Here is a 20,610-nt window from a genome sequence, read left to right on the forward strand (position 1 = left end):
CAACTAGGACCGCAGTATTTTCTTGTCCTGTTTTGGTGCTGGTGAGAAATATTTTAAAACCAGTTTTGAGAATTGCCAATGTGTGAAGACAAATGGTTTGAAAAGCGCATTGCTGAAGTCTTTCCTAGCTCTGGTTTTGAATCTGTTGGCTCTCGGTGAGAACTGAGTCCCTGGTACTGATGCACACTGTGCTGGCCTTTGTGGTCGCCTCTTGTTTTTTTATGAAAATGAGGCTCCAAGGGAATTAACTGATTTTGCAGGGCTACCCCCTGAGGACTGGGAGTAATTTAAGAATTTGAGTATATTTTCCCAACATAGGATACATCTCATAGTTCACTGGCACTCATTTTTCAACATTTGAAATCTGTGTCTTAGATAATTTTAATAAATTCCTAATTTGTAAAGTAACTTAAGCTCAGTTATTGAAGTAACAAAGACAATAGCTAACTATGCTTTCCTGCTTTTCTCATACTTTTAATGTTTAACAAAAAATTAAAGACTCATCACAGTGTAATCAGTAAATTATTTTCTGATGGCATTTTATTAGAAGGACTTGGCTTAGAGTGATAACATAATATTTTTTGAGTGCTTGTTATGTGTCAGGTGCTCTTTCTACTGACTCACACTTGTAAATGACTCCGTTAGCTAAGTTCTAATAAGGCTTTGGTAGGAATGTAGAATCATTAGATGCATTTGTCCTAAAAGGCCCTTCTAGATCCAAACTGTATGGACTGGTGCCTGGTAACTTTGATGGCCATTTTGAAATGTTACCATAGTGATAATTCTTCTGGAATCTCAAGTCATTAAAAGTGATATGGCCAACTCTGGGCTGTGTGCTATAAAAATAGATGTCATGAGATGTGTGAATCCTTTTTTCAACATTGTAGTTTATACCACCCGAAGGAACATTTTAGTTGTTCTGAATACTTATTAGAATCTAGTTGCTTTGCTGAGTAAATCATCTGTCCATGTAATCATTAACCTCTAAGAATGAAAGGAATTCTAAAAAATGATTCAATTTTTCCCTCACTTGATTTCACTAATTTTGCCCCTTCTTTCGTTCTTTCAGTGACTTTTCCAGAAGCTTGGTTATGACAGAAGATTAGTCATCATTGATTCTGCCTCCATGGGTTTACTGAACTTCTTCCATTGCTCCCCAGCTCCGAGGCTGCCCTTGGTCCGGCTCACTGCCAGCCATGGTGCTTCTTTTGGGGAGGACTGGATGCTGGCATGGTTCGAACCCTGTTCCCCTGAACGTCCCATGGACGTGTTAGAGCACAGTGTGCCCTTTCAGCCTGAGTGCTGCTCCTCTCACTTTTGAACCCCAGGGTAATAATTAAAAGTGTCTGTGTTAGTTCTTGTCTAGTTAGAGGAATCCAGGTTGGAGACTTGTAAATAGGGACGGACCAGTCATTCCAAGGCATGAAGCAAACCATTGGAAAATGTGGTTGCAGTGACTGTGGACAGCATGTTTGCTCACAGTGGTGGTGTTTGGTTCTGTTGTTGACTGGAGTTCCTATGCTGAGGAAAGCCCAGCTTTACTTAGCCAAGTGGGTAGGCTGAGACCACTTGCATTCTTTTGACCTTTGGTAGCTTCCATGTTCAGTGGATATTTGCTGCTGATTGCCTCCTCTACTGTGCTTTGCTCTGGGGATGTGAACAGGAATAGATAGCATTGTACTTTTAGGGGGACCTCACTGCTGGGGAGCCCAATCTATACATAACACAACAGCGCTGTGGCACTTACTTTACCAGGCTGTGTGCAGAGTGCACTAGGAGGCCAGGAGGAGAGCTAGGTTGGTATGAATGGGGGTAGGGAAAGGCTTGCCTAAATGTGGGGCCTCAAAGGATGCAGAGGAGTTTGCCCAGTACCAGAGGTTAGGGCTTGGTGGTTGCAAGAATAGATAGACAGAGGCAGTGTAAAAGATAAGTCAGTGTGGGCAGATTGCCTCTAAAAATGAGGATGAGGATGCTGGCAGAAAGCAAGTGGTGCTGAGTATCTGCCTGTCCATGAAGCCTGACTTTATAGGTGGCAGCTGAGAAGCAGGTGGTGCCATAAGCATCTGTGTGGTGCACAGATTCTCTGATAGTCACCTAGGGGAAGAGAAGCTGGCAGAGCAAGGGGTAGAAGTAGATCCCATCCTGTGGAGCCTGAGCATAGAAAAGGGTGTCGTGTAGGCATGGAGAAGGATTTATCAGGATGGTGGAGGAAAAGCACTGAGCTAGTGGATGACTGAGAACCAATCGGAAGAAACGGATTGAACTTTGCTGCCATTAACCGAGATCAGAAAAATCAGAGCGTAGGAATTTGGCATTGGCGGGGAGGGAGAGACAGTGCTTGTGATGAGGGCTCATGGAGTTTGAGCTGCTTTTGGCGTTGGGGGTGGAGCTGGTCTCAGGAACACTGACCTGGCTAGAGAGATGGAGAATCTTGGAAAACTCCTGCTTTGGGGGCCACTTCAGTGGCATGCCCAAAGGGAGTGTGCTGTATTAGTCATCTTTCTGAGGTACTGGAGCAAATACCTGAGATGACTGACTTATAAAGACGAAAGGCTTATTTTGGCTGTTTGTTCTGGAAATTTCAGTGGGAAGTGCTTCTGGATGTGTGATACAGCGGCGTGTCATGGCAGGAGCGTGTGGTCAGCAGGCCATTTACCTCGTGTCCAGGAAGGATCTGAGGCCCCACTGTCCCCCTCAGGGGCACCCTCCTATTACCTGAAGACCTCACACCAGGTCCCACTTCCCAAAGGCTGTTCTACTTCCCAGTCACACCATGCTGGGGATCACACCTTTAAGCCTTGGTGCGGGCACTTGGTGACTAAACTATAGCAGTGAGGAAGAGCGTCCCCCCAGGCCTGAGTTTTTGTTTCGATGTTCACCTTTTAAATCATAAAAGAAGGAGTAGCTGATGCCAGGAAGGAGTCTGTGCGTGGCTCAGCACCTGGCATCTTCCACGAAGAAAAGCTGCGGGGCACCTCCATGCCAGGGAGCGATCAGGCTGATCTTAGGACTGAATCTCAGAGAAAGGTGTTTTGTTTTGTTTTTTAACCCTCACGTGGGCCAGAGGAGGCCATCTCAGGTAGGGGACTCCCCTTTGAGGAGCTTGCACTGCTCGTGCCCCTTCCCTTCCATCTTTTGAAAGAAGAATCCTCCAAAAGTCTTAAGCTTCTCAGGAGAAGCAATTTGCAGAGGAACTACCTGCTAAGATGAGAGTGTAGACCCCCCAGCAAGGTCTTAACAAGATGTGACTGAGCTTAGGTCTGCTTGCAGACTACTTCTCTTTCTGAAACTACCGTGATAGGAACCTCAAATAATTTACCCAGAGATAGCTTCAGGAGCCAAAGCCTAGGGATTTGTCTTGTTTATCCCTAATCTTCTCTTCCTTTTTCCTTTTTTCTAGCCTTATGTCTAGATAATTTAGTACATTTGATCTAACAGGCAGGACCATAACAGGGGCTGATATTACATCCCCTGAAAGTCCTTTACAAACATACTGCAGTGGTGATAGAATAGTGTTCCAAGCAGTGGGTAACATTAGCCTGCCTCTTGGGACCCTGAGACATAGGCCCTATCTGTTGCAATTTAGAGCTCTTAGATGTGAAAGAGCATCGCATCGAGTTCACATAAATGATATCACTATTTCCATCTGAAGTTTTTGTCATGTTGTAATTCTTTGGATTTTGTATTCTCCATAATGATATCACTTGATGAGGAGATCACTCAGGCTATGTGACTGGGCACAGTACCAGGTATTCTTGATTAGTCATCTTGCTCAGTAACATTAACCTGAAGTCATAGGACATGCCAGTTTTGTGTTCTACTTTTAAAAAACTTTTTTTGTCAGGTATAAATGCATCCTTTTAAACTTCAAGGTAAGTCAGCTTCAGTCAAGTCTCAGTATTTCTCATCGTGCTTTATTCTTCCAATGGAAAAAAATGTAGCATGTTTATATTCTTTGATTGTACACAGAACGGCCCACGGAAGGCCCACAGAATTTGTGTCTGTGAAGCTTTGTAAAGGTGACATTAGCTTTGCAGTAAAACCACTGACCCCAAACCCGTGTCACTTCAGGCTTAGTCAAATGCTAACAGAGCAATTTAAAACTTAAACAGAGGTAATAACTTGATAAGTAAGAGTGCATGGGGATTAATTGGGGACTACCATTCTGAACATTAACTGCCCTTTGTATCTGAAGGAGGCTAGAAGGCCAATTGTGGACCTTTGAAGGCCTTGTTGATTCTGGATAAGTACATTGTGGCACAGTGCCTTCCACTTCGTTACTTTATAGGACTCATGAAATTGCTTTATTCTTAGTGTGTTTTTTCTTTTCTTTTTAGTTTTTATGTTGTTCTGAATTAGGTATTGCCTTCCTCTACCAAGATAAATTTGTAGGGTAAATTTTTCTATAGCCTATATGTGAAAAGGTGCGTACCCATGTTTATAGCAGCACAGTTTATAATAGCTAGATCTTGGAAACAGTGTATAAGCTCAACAGATGAATAAGGATAAGGACACGTGGTATTTATACACCAGGGAGTACTATGCTGCCATAAAGAAAGATAGACACGAGGCTTTCAAGAGTAAATGGATGCAGCTTGAGAATATAATGTTAAGTGAAGTAAGCCAGACGCATGAGCTCAAATACTTCATGGTTTCTCTTATATGAGAAGCACAAAGAACAGAAGAGAAGAGAAACAAATAGGAAATAAGGAGAAGTTCAAATCCTTCTCCAAATGACAAATTCCATTGTTTATGTGCTGATTGACCTCATTTACACTACTAGTTTATCTTGGTTTGTTCAAAAGAAAGATTTGTGTTGTTATGTTTCTTTTTTGTAAGAATCTGTTTTGGTTTATGTCGTGTACTCAGGATAACTACTTTGAAGATAATGATACACAGTGTAATAACTTGTTATTATCTTACTATTTGATTATAGAATTTTGTTTTATTTTTCTCATTAAAAAAAGAAAGGAGTGCATTAGATATCATACTGCAGCTTCCAAGTATGGCTGTGGATGCCCTTCCTTCCTCCACATCCTGGTGCCCTATAAGACCCTACAGTGTCCAAAGGGCAGTGCTGATTGGCTTGACCGCCTGCGTTTTACCCTCTTCCTAACTTTCTAAGCCCAGGGAGGGCTTTCAAGCCCCATTGAAAGTGTGGTAAATGAAACATCTTCACTTTCTTTTCCTAGAGAAAAGAAATCCATTTCAACTGGCTTATGAAAAAAGATAGAAGACCATTCTTCTGGACCTTAATGGTACAGTCTGGGAGTAGGGTAGGTTTTAGGAAGGGGATGGGGGGCTCTCCGTGATTCTGTGTGTCATAGAAGGGTTGTTGGCAGTGTAAGTCTGTGTACCTTCCCTGCCTTAGGGTTCAGTGCCCAAGAGCTAAGGCTCTGTATTCTTTTCCCTTTCCTTTTTTTTTGTCTTTTTTTGAGACAGGGTCTTGCTATGTAATCCAGAGTGGCCTAGAACTTGCTGTCTACTCAGGCAGGTCTTAAAGCTCCTGCCTCAGTGAGCTGTACACAGGCATAACAGGCTTGTGCTACCATGCTGGCCCAGAACACTCTTCTTATGGTACACACAGGTTCCTGGAGGCCTCTCTGCAGGTCATTCCCACCTTCTAGGAGGAAGAAAACACAGTGACTCCTTAAAAGAAAACATGCATATTCTGATCAGAAGAAAGAGCATTGCAAAACAGCAAACCCTACCATAGATGGCCAGTACATGGTGTGTAGCACTGCATCTGGTATGTGAATACATTGGAGGGGGTCCAGAGGTGGGCAGTGGACTTCGGATTATTGCTCTCAGAGACATGTGTTTAGAGTGAGGTACTTAAGGTGGGGCCCTAGAAACAGCCCATCTCGTGGTCCACATGTATATGGCCTCCACTTGCTTGGTTCCTCCTTCCTCTAAAACACTTTGCCCTGAAAGAGCCTGGTCCATTGTTCTGTTGTCAAAGTGGTATTGAACAGGCACATCAAATTAAAAACTTTGGGGGTCACTCACCAAGATGGTTTCCTGTACAGATCTCCCCTGAGGGGGGATTACAAGTAGTTATGCCTCCATTTCACTCATATATTGTTTTTATTAAAAGAGAAAAAAATATCTAATCGAGAAACAAGGTGCAGCCAGCTGCCTAAAGCGTAGAGCTGATGGGAGAGATTTTGATTACATTAATCCATATCCCGTTAGTTCACTTTGCCTCTGTCACTGGTGAAGTTACCAATGTGAACTAATTACATTTGCTCTGAAAAGCCAGAATTCTTAATGCATCTCAGCACAAAAGGTTAATATTATCAGCTTAACAGCATGAATGAAACATTGTGTGTATTGAACTTGAACTGTCCTAAAAGCTTGGATAAGAAAAACTCGGTAACTAGCTGCTTCTTGTAACTCCCTGGGTAAACAGTTCTTGGTGACGCGTGGGCAGTGGTTTCTTCTCCACTTTAAAGTTTTACAGGGGTGGTGAGTAGATGGGGGCTCCTCATAGGGCCGTACGGTAACCGTGTGTAATAATAGTGGGCCATCTCTGATAAAGGTACTCCCTCTTTTTAAGAACTTTGCAAGAGAGCTGTGTGTATTTTCTTAATCGGTGGAGATATTTCAGAAAAGGAAAATAAATCTCCGCACTCCAACATGGTAACAGCTCTCCTATTTTAGAAGCATCTGTGAATTACCGTGACCTGTGGCACAGGATGCTTTAAAAGTCAGTCATTTCTCTGGCGCCTGTGAGCCTCTGAGTGTTTTGGAGAGTGGAGTGTTCTGGGACGGGCACTGGTCTGCAGGGACTTAAATGGCATGTCCTCTTGCCCTTGCACGTGGTACTCCAGTGATCCCTGATGTTTAATTATTTCCTGCTTTCATGTGACTTACTCAGCAGTAAACAATGAGAGTGGGAACAGCTGGCAGCCGCTCTGTGCCATCCACCCTCTTGGGAACCACAGCGTGGCATTCTCTGTGGGGCAGTGTGTTGAAATGTTTGGCTGGTGACATTTTGGTGACCAGTTGGTTCCTCAGTGTCTTTCAGTGTAGAGATTAGGAACTGACTGAGGACTTGGAACCCTTGTGTGTGTTCTGCTGAGGACATGGCCTAAGAGTAGTGGAGTAAATTGACAGGAACTGGAATACTCCTGGGTGGGACTTGTCCAAAAGGGTAGGCTGAGTTACAGCCAGTTTGAAGTAAAATAAATACATCACAAAGAGTCCTTGGGAAAAGTTTGTAATTTTTCGAAAATAAGTCTTTAATTTTGAAAAGAAGAAGAAAGTTATCGTGGCCTTCTCCCTTCTCCCCCTTCACCCTTCAACCCATACTTAGGATAAAGAAAAATAGACTCAGAAAAACATTTTTCCCTCATCATATACATTTTAAACAGACTGAGCTTGTTGGGCTCCAGGAGAGAGCAGTGAGCTGGAGTGGGCAGAGGAGAAAGGCTTTGAGCAGTTAGTATGGGGAAGGGATGGAAGATTCTGTGACCTTCTGGACCGTTCTTTCTTGTGCTCAGAGACTCAAGTCATCCCTTTAGGTCTGTGCCATTGACTGGATTGACAGGAGAAAACCCACACGGGCCTTTGATATGTGTCATAGGAGCAAAAGATTTCCCGTCCTGTTTGGAGTTGCTGCAGCCTTGTATACAAGGGCTGTCACTCCAGTTTGGATGATGGTCTAGTCAGGTTTTTTGCTGGCCACAGTTTTCACTGCAGGTTTTTTTATGGTGCTCAGTCGTCCCCTCATGTCTGGGACAAAAATCACATGACAGTTGGCCCTGTTCATATCTAAGTGAGTTCTAGGAGCCTTATGGTAGAGGAAATTGTAGAGGCAACAGATTATCCTTTACTTGGGTAAAACATGATTTATCCCACAGTTCGGTCCCTTGGGAAGGCTAAAGGAGAAGCCAGCTGATGAAGATATTTTTTCTGAGGAAGTCTTAAAATGTCCTGTGGGAGCTGGGGATTTAGCTCAGTGGCACCGTGCCTGACTCACAGGTGTAAGATCCTGAGCTCAATCCTTAATACCAAAAAACAAAAAACAACAATAACAACAGCAACAAAACAAATGGCCTGTGGGATTTGGTATCCTATTCAGGCTTTTCCAGTGCAGAGGTCCTTGCTAGATAATGGGTGAGAGCCCAATTTTTTTTTTGTTTTGGTACCGGGGATCGAACTCAGGACCTTGCACTTGCAGGGCAGGCAACAGTACCACTGAGCTAAATCCCCAGCCCTGAGAGCCCACTTTTGCTGCCAGATGCTGCAAGATAATATCTTGCTGGTGACTCAGGACTGGCAAATATCAGACAGGTTCCATTTAGGAATGAGTGCACTAGAAGATTATCCTACAAAATTCTCTGTGTTATGAGGCAGCTGTGTGTCTCTGAGACTAATTCATAAACAGGGTCCTATACTTTCCTTCCACAACCCTCATGAAAGATTTGGAGTAAACCCCAGTCTCATATTCAGGTGAATTTACCTATTGAAGTCATAAAAGACCAAAAGAAGGTAGAAATTCAACTTTGTACTTGAATGCCTAATGATCCTCAACATTCCTTTGCCTACTGGGTCTTCCTTATAGGCAGGTTAGGTAGGTACAATTAACCCCAGTTTGCACTGAAGACAACAAACAGAAGGTTACATTCAGTGACTGCAGATTTCTCAACTTCTTGAATGGCTTTGCTTGAACCTTTCTACCATGCTAACTCTTCTAACCCTTTCTTACATATAAAAACACAAACAGTGAAATGAGAACCAAACCCAGAGGTCTAAACTACACTTTTCCTATGTAACTTCATTGTTTATGTTGTTGCAAAAAAAAAAGAAAAGAAAAAAAAAATCAGGGCCTGGGGACATAGCTCAGTCAAAAAGGATTTGTTTTCTAGCATGCACAAGGCCTTGGGTTCCATCGCCAGCCCCCCTGGCGGGGGGACAACAAGAGCAGTGGCGGCAAAAATTAGTGTAACTTTGTGAATAATTCACTCACTAGTTTTTGTGCTATAATGTACCATGTGGGGTGCACTGTGCTTGCATTTTAGAGTTGACCTTGCTTATGGGTAAGTTGTGCAGAACATGCATGAAAACAGTGGTGGCTGAGCTCGACTGTTCTGTTTTGTGAAATGATGGCTCATGTATCATCTCAACTGGTGCCACATTGGAGATCCAGTCTGACAGGGAATCTGCTGCTTTCCTGTTTGGTAACCCTTCCTAGTTACTCTTAGAAATACATACTATTTTTTAAAAAATTATTTCTCTCAATGTGGCACTTTGGAGTTTTTTTCAGAGTCAGTTTTTTCATAATGGTGAATATTCATCCTAAACAAATTGCAAATTGATTAGACGTTATGTCTTTTGATGCCAAATGTTGTATCCTTGGTGGCTGACTGGACTATCATGTAAAAACTTGTCTTTTGGATCTGCACTGCCTGCATGAGGTTTTTATGAAAGTAGAAAGTAGTTTGGGCAAAGTGATACTTTTGCTAAGAGAAAGTGCTAACTTTAGGACAGGAAATGCAGTCTAAACAGTCCTGTGACTGTGCCTAGGATTTGTCTCAGTCCTCTCTGCTCTGTACACAGATGAGGGGAGAGGTTTCACAGTAATAGGAAGAACCCGAGAGGTTGAAGACTGCTCCAGCCCAGGAATAAGTTTGAGAGCATGCTTTCATAGTGTTACTTTCCACTGAACATGTTTTGACTCCATTACTTCAGAAAGGAAAAGCATTAAGGTTTCAAATTTGGTGTTAGTAATGTTGATGGTTTGAAATTCCTTCAGCACTCCTGCATCTGTTTTGTTTGCCATGTGGTTGTGCCCTAATGTACACAAATGTGTACGTGATTAATTCACTGTGGGATTTCCTTGGCTTTATTGGCTACTTTCCAGTGTTTCCCTTAGAGAACATCATGGCTGTAGCAGTGGGACCGAGAGTAAATACAAGCTAAAAAAGCATCTTACAGGTTAGGATCTGAAGCTTTTGAGAAGAAAAAACAATAGACAAGAAACCCAAACAGAGCCAAAACAAAGTCTTGCAGCTCACCCACTGAAGCCAAGGTTCAGAATTGGCTGCAGCCTTGCTTCACAGTCACACTAAAAGCTGACAGAGTTTTTGTGGTTAGTTATATGTGACATAAGAAATTGATGTGTCTGAAGGAAATAGTGGCTTTTTTTTTTTTGAGGCAAAAAACTTCAGCAAAGGGAAATGTTGTATTTACAGTAAGCATGTGGCTTGCCATCTCCATGGAGCAAAGATTTGGTTAGTCATATTTTGAAGGCAGGGGGAAGAAGGATAGTAAAAATGCCTATGCTTGGTCGCTTGTGTTAGGGCTGCACGTGTGAAAACATTATAGAATCCACACAGCTTGTGCCAAGTGGTTGGTTTAGGAAATGCTTCTTTCCATTCCTTGGCATTCCCTACTTGCCTCTTTCTCCAGCCCCTGTAATGAATTTGCATTGGCTCTCTAAAGAAATTGAGTGAAATTTAATTATCTAGGGAAACTCCGCTTTGTCAGAAGTATAGTATTCCAGGAGAAAGGCCTTGCCAGCCAGCAAAGCCCAGTTGAGTATATTTGTGGTCTAACAAATAGCCTTTCTCAACAGAAATACCAAGAGTGAGATTTAATAATACTTAAAATTTTGATTTGTAAAAGAAATTTTATGCTTTGTATACTTCACTGTAACTTCTAAGGTTGATTAATGATCACAAGGTTATAGTTAGGAGAAAGAAATTCTGATGTTCTATCACACTAAAGTGACTACAGATAATAACAGTGATTTACATATCAGAATCTGTATTATGTATTTTTAAAGTTAGAAGAGAAGGATTCTCAAAATTTTCACTATGAAGAAATGATAAACATTTGAGGAGCTAAATATGCTTTGTGTGGTTTGAATGTTGTATGATGTGTCAGACCCTCATACGCTACCATGTAAACATGTATAATTTTTATGTAGGTATTTTGATATGGTTACCTATAGTTTTCCTGAGCAGTTTGGGCAACTGGCAACACTGGGAACACTGAAAAATCCATGTGTCTTCAGTTTTGGTTATTTCCCGAAACTCTGATGCTACATATAGACGATTTCTTTCTAGAGCTGGGTAAGCCCTTCCATCCTGCTGCCTGCTTTGTACTTTGCTTTCTTCATCTGGCAGTGGGAGCATCTGTGTTGCCTTTTACCAGGTTTCCAGATGGTCTTGTTGCAAAATAGCTGAGCTGCCCATTGCTTCCCAGGCCATGGCTGGATACTTCTCGTCCAGCCAGTATTTCCTCATGCAGGGACACAAAGGTGCCTTGCATGCTTGGTGACCAGTGCTGGTATAACACTGCAACTTTACCCAGTGTCTCTTGTGCAGTAGAGTCCTTCATCACAGTGAAGTAGGGGATAACCTAAAGTTTTTGAGTTTGTTTTCCCAGGAGATGCTGTGAAGAACCATCATCAAGAAATAAAAACAGGAAGCTGAATGTATAGCTCAGTGGAAGAGTGTGTACTTAGCATATGTGAAGCCTTGGATTTTATCTCTAGCACCACAACAATAATAAAGTCGGGTCTTGATCTCTGTCTTAGTTACTTTTTTTCATTGCTGGAACAAAATACCTGACACCCACAAGTTAAAAAAGGAAAAGTTTAGTTTAGCTCACAGTTAGTAGTGGTTTCAGTCCATGGCTAGCTGATTCCAAGCCAGGGCAGCACGGCAGAAGAGAAACAGTCCATGGCAGGGTAGGCAGGAATCAGCAAGCCTCTCTTCCATCTTTCCCTTTATTACATTAAAGCTACAAACCTATTGGTTGGTGCCACCTACAACCAGGGTGGGCCTTCCCATTATTCACACCAGAACTGTGCTAAACCAGTCAGTGGACTGATTTAGTAATCCTACACCCTTAATCTGTATCTATACACCCTAGATGCAACCACCTCTGAAACCCATGAGCGAGTGAGGCTTCGGTCAGGGGTGGGGAGAATCAACATCTAGATGGAAGTCATAACAGTCTACCTTCTCATACATATGAATATGTGGTTAGTAATAAAGTTGTATGTATTAAATGTCTCCATTTATATGTTATTTGTTCATGCTTACAAATGTGTACACTAATATGAATGTGTATATTTAGAAGAAACTTCCATCTCTGTAGCTCTGAAGCCGGCAGGGAGGCAAGATGGCTTACATCTCAAATGGACAAGTGTTGGATAGTCAGAGTTGGTCCCTGTGGAGACTATCGTTAATAACATTTCTTCTGGGGAATAGCTGAGTTCATGGTTTCGTTTTTCAAATCTGTGCTTCAGCAAGATGTGAAAAAAGGAAAAAGCTACAGAAACTCATCTGATTCTAGATGTAATAGGAATGGGCCACCAGGAAACACTCCCTGAAGAATGAGTCGAATCAATGACCCTCGTCATCCCAGTCCTCCTCCATTACTGGTGAATGAGGCAGGTGAATCTTTGCTGTAAGAAGTAGACAGTTAAGGGCTGGGGATTTAGGTCAGTGGCACCGTGCCTGCCTCAGAAGTGCAAGAACCTAGTTCAGTCCCTGATATTGGTGTGTGTGTGTGTGTGTGTGTGTGTGGGTCAGGGGGAAGCAGACAACTAACTAGACGTGCACATTCATAGCAGAAGGAAACCATCCAGAAATGGAGGTCTGCTGGGCAGGCACAAGGTCTTCATTGGGATCCCTGGTACCGAGGAGAAAAAACGTGGAGGTTGGACTGTGCTGGACAAGTGTGCGAATGTGTGTGTCTCGACAGGCTGGCTCTGTGTTCTTACAGATGAATGAGGTCGTACCAGGAATTCTCTCTGCAGGGACCTGGCCTGATACTCGTTCTGTAAACGGCATATGTTTCTCTCATCTTGTTTGTATAGTTTATTAAAGTATTGATATTAATTGTAGTAAATATTTTTAGGTTGCATACTGAAGAAAAAAAAAAAGAAATGTCCAGCATATCTGTCCTCGGGAAGCCAAAACTATAAGCACTTTCTTTCATAGTAGCGTCCTGAAATGTTGGCTTGATATACCTTCAACAGGCTGTAGAAAAACCTTTCTCCTGAGGAATATGACCAACCTCCCCACCTGTGTGTCCTCTTAAATGTGACTTTAAAGTTAGTCAGCCTAGAAATTGGACAACACAAAGCCAGGTCCAAAACAGATCAGTTTATTTATATACAAGGAATTTAATACAATTTGAAAATAAACCCAACAGAACTCATGTTGCTTTTGGTCATCATGAAAGCCAGAGGAATCAAAAAGCACCTTGGTTTGGTGAGATACTGAAATCCCCATGAGGGGATGGAGGCAGGCAGAGCAGTGGCTGGGGCCAGGCCTGCTCCTCGTCTTTTCATGGACTCCTGGGGGTCTGATACTGCTGAGCTGCTTCTAAGACTTTCCAAAGGCACTGAAATAATTTTGTGGCCTTAACTTTTGACTAATCTAAAGCCATCCAAACCAGAGGAGCAGTTATGTTTCATTATTATATGATTTGTTGAAGCTCAAGTTTAAAATATAATATTGTTTGAAAACCAGAAAGAAGTGCTGATTCTTTTGGACCATTCTAAGTAATATTATTTTCTCTTGTTAAAAAACTGGCTTCTTTGTATATAATTGCACTCATAATGAATCCCTTAAGGAAACATGTTTATATAAATCATAATTTCATAATAAATAGGTTATTTTTAGATTGCTTTCTTTTACTCCTTTTTGCCAGGGACTAGCACATCCATGCTGTATGTAACTTTTGAAAATAAAGTACAGATTGGACATAAGGGAAGTCAGGTGGAAGCACATTACTTTTTACAAATCATCTGCTCTTGAAGAGATTTAGAAAGGCAAACATAATAAACTGTTTCCACAACACAAGTGTAGCATCAGGTGGTTCTTGTGTTCCTTTGAGGAAATGAAGTAGCCTGTCCTTTGGAGTAGGCCGAGGCTGGTGAGTCACTCTTCTCCTTTCATTGGTTCATCAGTTATGTAGACACATACAGTATTAAGTGCCCACTGGTCATTGTGGAGCGGGTGCATGTCCACATGGAGTGATTGCTGGGAACATGTTAATCACACTAACCCTAACCCAGCCGTAGGTAAATCGAATTGCATCTCTGATGAATGACACAGAGCTTACATTTGGGTGCCCCGAGGCCCAGTAGGAAGGGGAATGACACGCAAAGGGCCTGTGGTGAGAAGGAAGGGGTCCAAGCCTCACAGGGCCCTGGCAGCCAGGTTGAAGGCTTTTGCCTTTACCACACAAGGAAGGTAAGTCAGTGTCAGACATTAAGCAGGTGTGTTATGTGGCAGAACCAAGGTAGGCAAAACCGCCTCTGCATGAAAAAAATCACGGCCAAATGTGAAGGAAAACTTTGGGAGAAAGGCAGTTTGGAAGCTATTAGAGTAAACAAGGCAGAACAGGTAAAATTAACTTGGATTAGCAATGGAGATCATCTGAAGTTTCTTGTGCAAAGAAAGAGGAGTTAGAATGAACAAGACCTCTGCTGAGCAATGATCAGGTTGTCAGAGGTGATTAAGGTCCAGGAACCTGGTTTAGATGACAACTCTGCCAGTGCCAATGACTGAACCGGGCAGTGCTGGACTGAGAGCAGGTGGCCAGGATAAGGGGTGCGACTTTAGTTTTTGATGGGCTCCCCTGAGTGAAGCCAGCATTTGGAAGCCGGGGTTGGTGTTCCGTGGGCAGGCGACTTACTTTAAGAAGCATCCTGTGTAGCTGATACTTAGAAGCAGAGACACAGGCAAGACCATGCCGTAGATGGAACTTGAAGGAACACCGGCGTCCAGTGGGCAGGGAGAGGAGTGTGCATTGTAAAAGGGCCCCAGCTATGCCGAGGACAGTAGGGAAAGCAAGGGGCATCCCAGCCAGGACTCCAGGGAGAAGGGGCTTGAGAGGACAGGCTAAGGGGACAGAAGCCACACAGAAAGACAAGTGGAGACAGCACCTGCAAGTACACAAGTGGAATGGCGGGGCCCAAAGTGCCGCGGAGTGGAAGAGGACTGAGGCAGGAGGAGCTGGAGAAGCAGGGCTGAGAGCTGGACTGCAGATCGTGGATTGTTGAACAGAAACGAGAGGGAAGGGCAGAGCTCCAGGAAGGAAGCAGGGACCCCGGGATGGACGGAAGCGCAGATGCAGACACTGGCTTTGCATGAGAGAAAAGAGATGAAGACTGATGCAGCCTGCTCTCTAGTTGTTACCTCTGGGTGTTCTCTGACTCTATGTACATGTGAGCCTCATTGATCCCTGCCAAACCTGTGAGAAGAAACCACTGTGCTTCTTAATTTGTACATGAGGACATGAAATCCCGGGAGGCTAGAAATGTCCCTTGGAGGAGGGCTGTGCTGAGATGTGAGCCTCAGAGCCTGGGCTCCTTTCTGCTCCTTCCCTCTGCCAGCTGTGGGGTTGAATTGTGGCCTTGTACTCCAACCCAGGGGCCTGAGAGTAATTGTTTAATGATTGTTTTGGCTTAGTAAAATTTAACATGAACGGCATGCTTTAGGGGATGACTGTGTTTACTTTAATAATTAGTTATTTTTCTAGTAATATTAACTAGCATAGGGAGGATGAAGCTAAATGCTCTTTAAGCAAAACAGCAATATCTGGTATATTGATTTACTCGATTGAACTTTCTACTAAATTACAGGAGTTAATTTATACTTAGTTACCCTCTTGGTATTCCAAAATGCTGGTCATGCATTTATTATAGAACAACACTAGTTTCTGTCTGTCTCTGTCTCCCTGTCCTTGCCCCCCCCCACGGTATTCAATCTAGGATCTTGCTCATGCTAGGCAAATATTCTACCACTGAAGTACTTCCCTCCCCTCCCTTCTCTTCCCTTCCCTTTTCAGTACTGGGACTGATCCAGGGTCACACACTGAACTGCATCCCAAACCTTCCCCTTTAATTTTATTTAGAGATAAGAGTGTCCAGGCTGGTCTCGAACTTGGAATTCTCTTGTTTTGGCCTTCCAAGTAACTGGGGTTACAGTTTGGGTACTGTGCCCAATTGTTAATCTTTATTGGAACTCATGTCTCCAGCCACTCCTTGCACTGAGCACTTGCTGATCAGACCCTACTTGGTAACCTAGTGGCCCTGTGTTGTGTGTCCTTGCTGCTGGTGACGGGAAGGTGCTGGGAGATGTGGAGGGCAGTCAGAAGCTCACAAGTGTTCCAGCTCATCCTCCTGGCTCCTTCTCACCAGAACTGGTCTGGGTGGGGCCTGGTAGTGAGGAGTATGTGTCTCTGTATCTGGTTTTGCTCTGGTGTCCAGGACAGAGACCCCTCTATACCTAATCTTTGAGGAATTGCAGATGCTATGTGAAAGACAGGGTGAAACTCCTTCTAGTTATTTAATATCATCTTTGGAGAAATTTCTTTTTTTCCTCTATGCTTTTTGTGAGGCATAAAGCTGCTGCAAAATCTGTAGGTTTGTCAGCAGTCTCTGTTCTTAAGACTTTGAGGAAGCAATAACTCATTGCTAAGGAGAGTATAAAGTGATACAACTCTCACAGGCAAATTGGCACATAAATTCATGTAACTTTTGACCCAGAAATCCTGCTTTTAGGAGTTTTATCTTGCATGTACACCTGCACAGGTATGAACAGCATTGTGATAGTGGTAGGCTGGAAATAACCCACTTGTTCTTCAGCAGGGACTGGCTAATATACTAAGGTACATTTGCAAAATGAAATACTCTGCAAGCTTTCAGAGCAAGAAGCTGTCTTGTGTCCCCTGAGAACAGATCTCCAGGATATTAAGTGGAAAAGGCAAAATACACTCCTGTTTTGTAAAGTGGAAGAGGGGAAGGGAAAGCAAGACTGTTTGTACTTGTTTGTACTAGTTTGGACTGATATGAAGAAAGCCAAGAAACTGATAAAATATATGACAACATCTTTGTATCATCTTTAAAGGCTGTTCTTAGATTAAAGCTTTAAAAAAAATAGCTCCAGTGCTCTCTTCTGCTTGGGTACGGGGGTCTTTAGAATACCCCTAGCTGGGTTGATCTGAGGTGGCGTTATTACAAACTTGAAGGAAGAGCAAAAGGGTTCCTTTTTGTATAACTTCCTGTGTCTTTTCCTGGGTTAAGGTGCTTCTCAGAGAAATCGTCTGTCAGCCTCCGCTCCTTTGCACATTTTTCCCCCAACCTGCATCTTTCTAAAATCAGCCACCCTAGGAGAAGGGGTACTGGGAATTTTCATAGTTTACAGAAAGGAGCATTTCCAGATACATTTTTCTTCTCCTTTTTTCTTATCATCATTCAACTCACAAGGTCTGCTGATCAAATATACCCCCAAGGTTTTAAAACAACTTGCTTTCTTGGTTGTTGTGTTTTACTTTCAGGTGGAAGGTAGAGGCCCCTAGGTGCATGTGCTAAGGAATTCAGAGGGCCCAGCAAGTGTGTCTGCCTAGTTATTTCTATGAACTTCTTTTGGTACTTGAATGGAGTCAAGTCTTTCACTAATTAGGGTTGGCGAAGGAACTCTTTGAACATTGGTTTGGAGCTGTGCTGTTCTTACACCCTATCTTTTAAGTTGAACCTGTGCTTTCTTGATGGATGAACTTGTAATTCACCAGGTGCATGGATCATTATGATTAATTCTTTAAAACTATCAGTTATTTAACCCCTCAGTGCCTGCAGTTCAAGAAACAGTATGCATCCAGTGTGATGGAAATTCAAGCTGGTGACTCCAGCAATTTAGTTTTCAAACATAAGTGTTTTTAGTTCCCCATTTTTTTATACCCTGCTGTTCGGATGTTGACTGACCCCCAGAGATCTATGTAGTAAAGATTGGGTCCCTGGAGGGGTACTGTCAGGTGATGGAGGTGGGGCCTAACGGGAGGTCTTTAGGTCCCTGGGTGTGCCCTTGAAGGAGGGTGTGGGAACTTTATCTTGCTTCCTAACTCATGGAGCAAACAGTTTTTTCATTCTGTGGTACGAATGTTGCACTTGTTCTTAGCAGATGCCCAGAGCAGTGGATCTGCCCAGTCTTAGATTGGAACCTCCAAACCTTGAGCTAAATAAACCTTTCATCTTAGACACAGGTGATCAGAATATATGGTGAATGTTAGAAAATGTATTACAATAAATGACATTGCCATTAAGTCCCCTCAAGATTTCTCCCTCCTTCACTTCAAACACACTTATTCCACCATTCTTACCACTTTCTGAAGCAGTTTTGGAAGTTCCATTTCCTGAGTGTCTTTACCAGGTATGAACAAAAATACCTGCACTGCTGCTGCCAAGTGCTAGCCAATGGAAAGCAGGCTTGTAAAACCATGGCTGTGTGTTTTCATCCACCTTATTTGCCAGATATGGTACCGTGGGACTTGCTGGCTGTGCCCTGAAGTCAAAATGACAATGAAAGGTAAACATTTTGAATTGATTCGGGATGTCAAGACAGTCATAACAGTGCATCTAAACACAGTAAGAAAGGAAGACTTCTACAACTGCTCAGAAAGTGGCGAGGATGATGGAATAAGTGTGTCCAAAGTGAGGAAGAATATTTTGAGAATTAAAAATGTAAACATTCCTCATAGTTTTCAGTCACACCTTATAAGTTACTTGGGTATTTTGTTACAGTGCTGGAAAGTGACTGACACATAGCCTTACCCTGTTCTATCTGTAATAAGGTAGGATAAGTCATTTTTGGTGCACATTCACTTAATTCAATCTGGTTATTTTGCATCTTATCTTTAATGCTGACTAAATCTTACAAGAGAGGAGAGGTAGAAATACATTGGGTGGGCCTGTAAGGAGATTAGCGGTGGATTACAAGACAATTTGGAGATTTAAAAAAAGTGAAGTCAGGCACACAGATTACATACCTGTAATCCCAGCACTGAAGGAGGGTGAGGCAAGAGGGTTGCAAGTTTCAGTCCTGCCTGGGCAATTTGGCTCAAAATAAAAAAGGGCTGGGGGGTGTGGCCCAGTGCAAAGACCTTGGGTTTAGTCTCTAGGGACCCTTCCCCCTCCCCCACAAAACGTGAGTGCAGCCTGGGAACAGTGAATTGACTGGTGGGTGGTCACACTGTGGCTGCAACTTGTTAGGGAGTACGTAATGTTCTGCTGCATCTCTCTCTCCAGAGGACAATATGATCACATTTGAGTCAGCTGTGTTGTAGCACACAGTTAGTAGGTATCAGTAATGTGTTAGGAAATGGCTGTTCAATCCTTGCTGTATCTGGATAATGTAACCTATATCATGAGTTTTAGAAGCCCATTTGGGGGGGAGGGAGGGAGGGAGGGAGAGAGATGTGTGTGTGTGTGCATGTATGCAGATTAGGAAGGCCAAAGGATTTTAAAATGTATTTGGAAGATACAATTGTTTACCTGTTGAATAATCCCAAAACTAAAAGTGTGCCCTCGGGAAATGGCCTTTGTATAACAAAACTGTGCTTTCCCATTAATGCTTTTGCATGCGTATCTCTTAACATCTTTACCCTTTAGGTGCATTCTTCAGCAATTACATGTAAGATACAAATGTGTGTGCAGATTTTCTTTTCCTACTGACTTTCATTGTGAAATATGAAAATAGCAAGATCTAAAACAAATCCCTGTTTAACTCCTAATATTGATTTGTAGGACTCCTTTGCTTTTTTCTGCATTCATTTGAATGTTTTAAAACTTTTGCAATGTGAGTAGTCAGTCTTGCGGCCACTATGTGTTGGTACCCACACAGCAGACGTGTACTTAATTGCTTTCATTCTTGATTCGTTGTTGCTGCACTCTCGTTTTCAGCAGCTTCAGCAGTGCTGTTCCAGGGGTTATTAGAATTTTGAGGCAGATGAGGTACTATTTCAGCTCCTTGTAGGCTCGGCTGGATGCTTATATACTGCATATGAAGTGTCTAAAGGGACTGCCATGTGGGTCAGGGCAGGAATTCATCTCTGTCCTTGCAGAGATCTCCGATGTGCAGTAATGAAGTGCTTCTGGTTAGTCCATTATTCAGCACATTTTTGCTGTTCCCAAAAGATGCCATTGACCTTTTTTTTTTCTAGTTTAATGAATTCCGTTTAGGTAGGGGTTAGTATTAGAGCAGGAGAACATGATAGGTGTTTATGACTTCCCTGAAACTCCTCTTCATCTATAAGATGGGACTGGTACCACCTTTCTAATACTTAGCTGAAATGCCACGGGTCCACCCCTTTTTAAGTGCCAGGTAGTGAACATCAGGAACCCTATGCCTAGAAGTTGATTTCAGAGATGATTCACTTTCATTTTTAGGTTGACTGATAACTGGCAGGAGATACTACTGTGTTCGCTTGTGCTTTTCTCCTCCCTGCTGACACTTGCGTTCTCATTGAATGCTTTACAAACTTCGTAACTCTACCTGTACCCCTTTATTGATACACCTGTCTTTTTAATTTGCCACATTCCTTTCTATGCTCACTTGTCATAGATAGCTAAGGAAATGCAGCCTTAACAGGTAAAGCAGTATTTTAAATATTTGTATTGCTGTCTGTTCTTGGTGACACAATGTGATTTGGGTCACTCTGACATTTAATCAAGTTAAAAAACATGGCTCTCAGAAAATAAGGTGTAGGGACAGTGAGAAAGATAAGGAAAGGGGAATAAGGGAAAAGGAAAAAAAATATGAGAAAATGTAAAAATGGAATTAAAGCGTTTGAAGTGGGGAG

At 42.7% G+C, this 20,610-nt stretch overlaps 1 protein-coding gene and 1 pseudogene across 1 annotated transcript in view; both read left to right on the forward strand.

Annotated features, from left to right (window-relative positions):
• The window catches only part of Igf1r (insulin like growth factor 1 receptor), a gene marked incomplete in the record, with an annotated part of 221,289 nt that overhangs the window by 19,995 nt on the left and 180,684 nt on the right, over positions 1-20,610 (forward strand).
• On the forward strand, positions 11,865-12,804 carry LOC104850766 (annotated as a pseudogene).

The sequence above is a fragment of the Fukomys damarensis genome, unplaced genomic scaffold (assembly GCF_012274545.1).
Source record: "Fukomys damarensis isolate Sample0158 unplaced genomic scaffold, DMR_v1.0_HiC HiC_scaffold_7, whole genome shotgun sequence".
In the NCBI taxonomy this organism is placed as follows: Eukaryota; Metazoa; Chordata; class Mammalia; order Rodentia; family Bathyergidae; genus Fukomys; species Fukomys damarensis.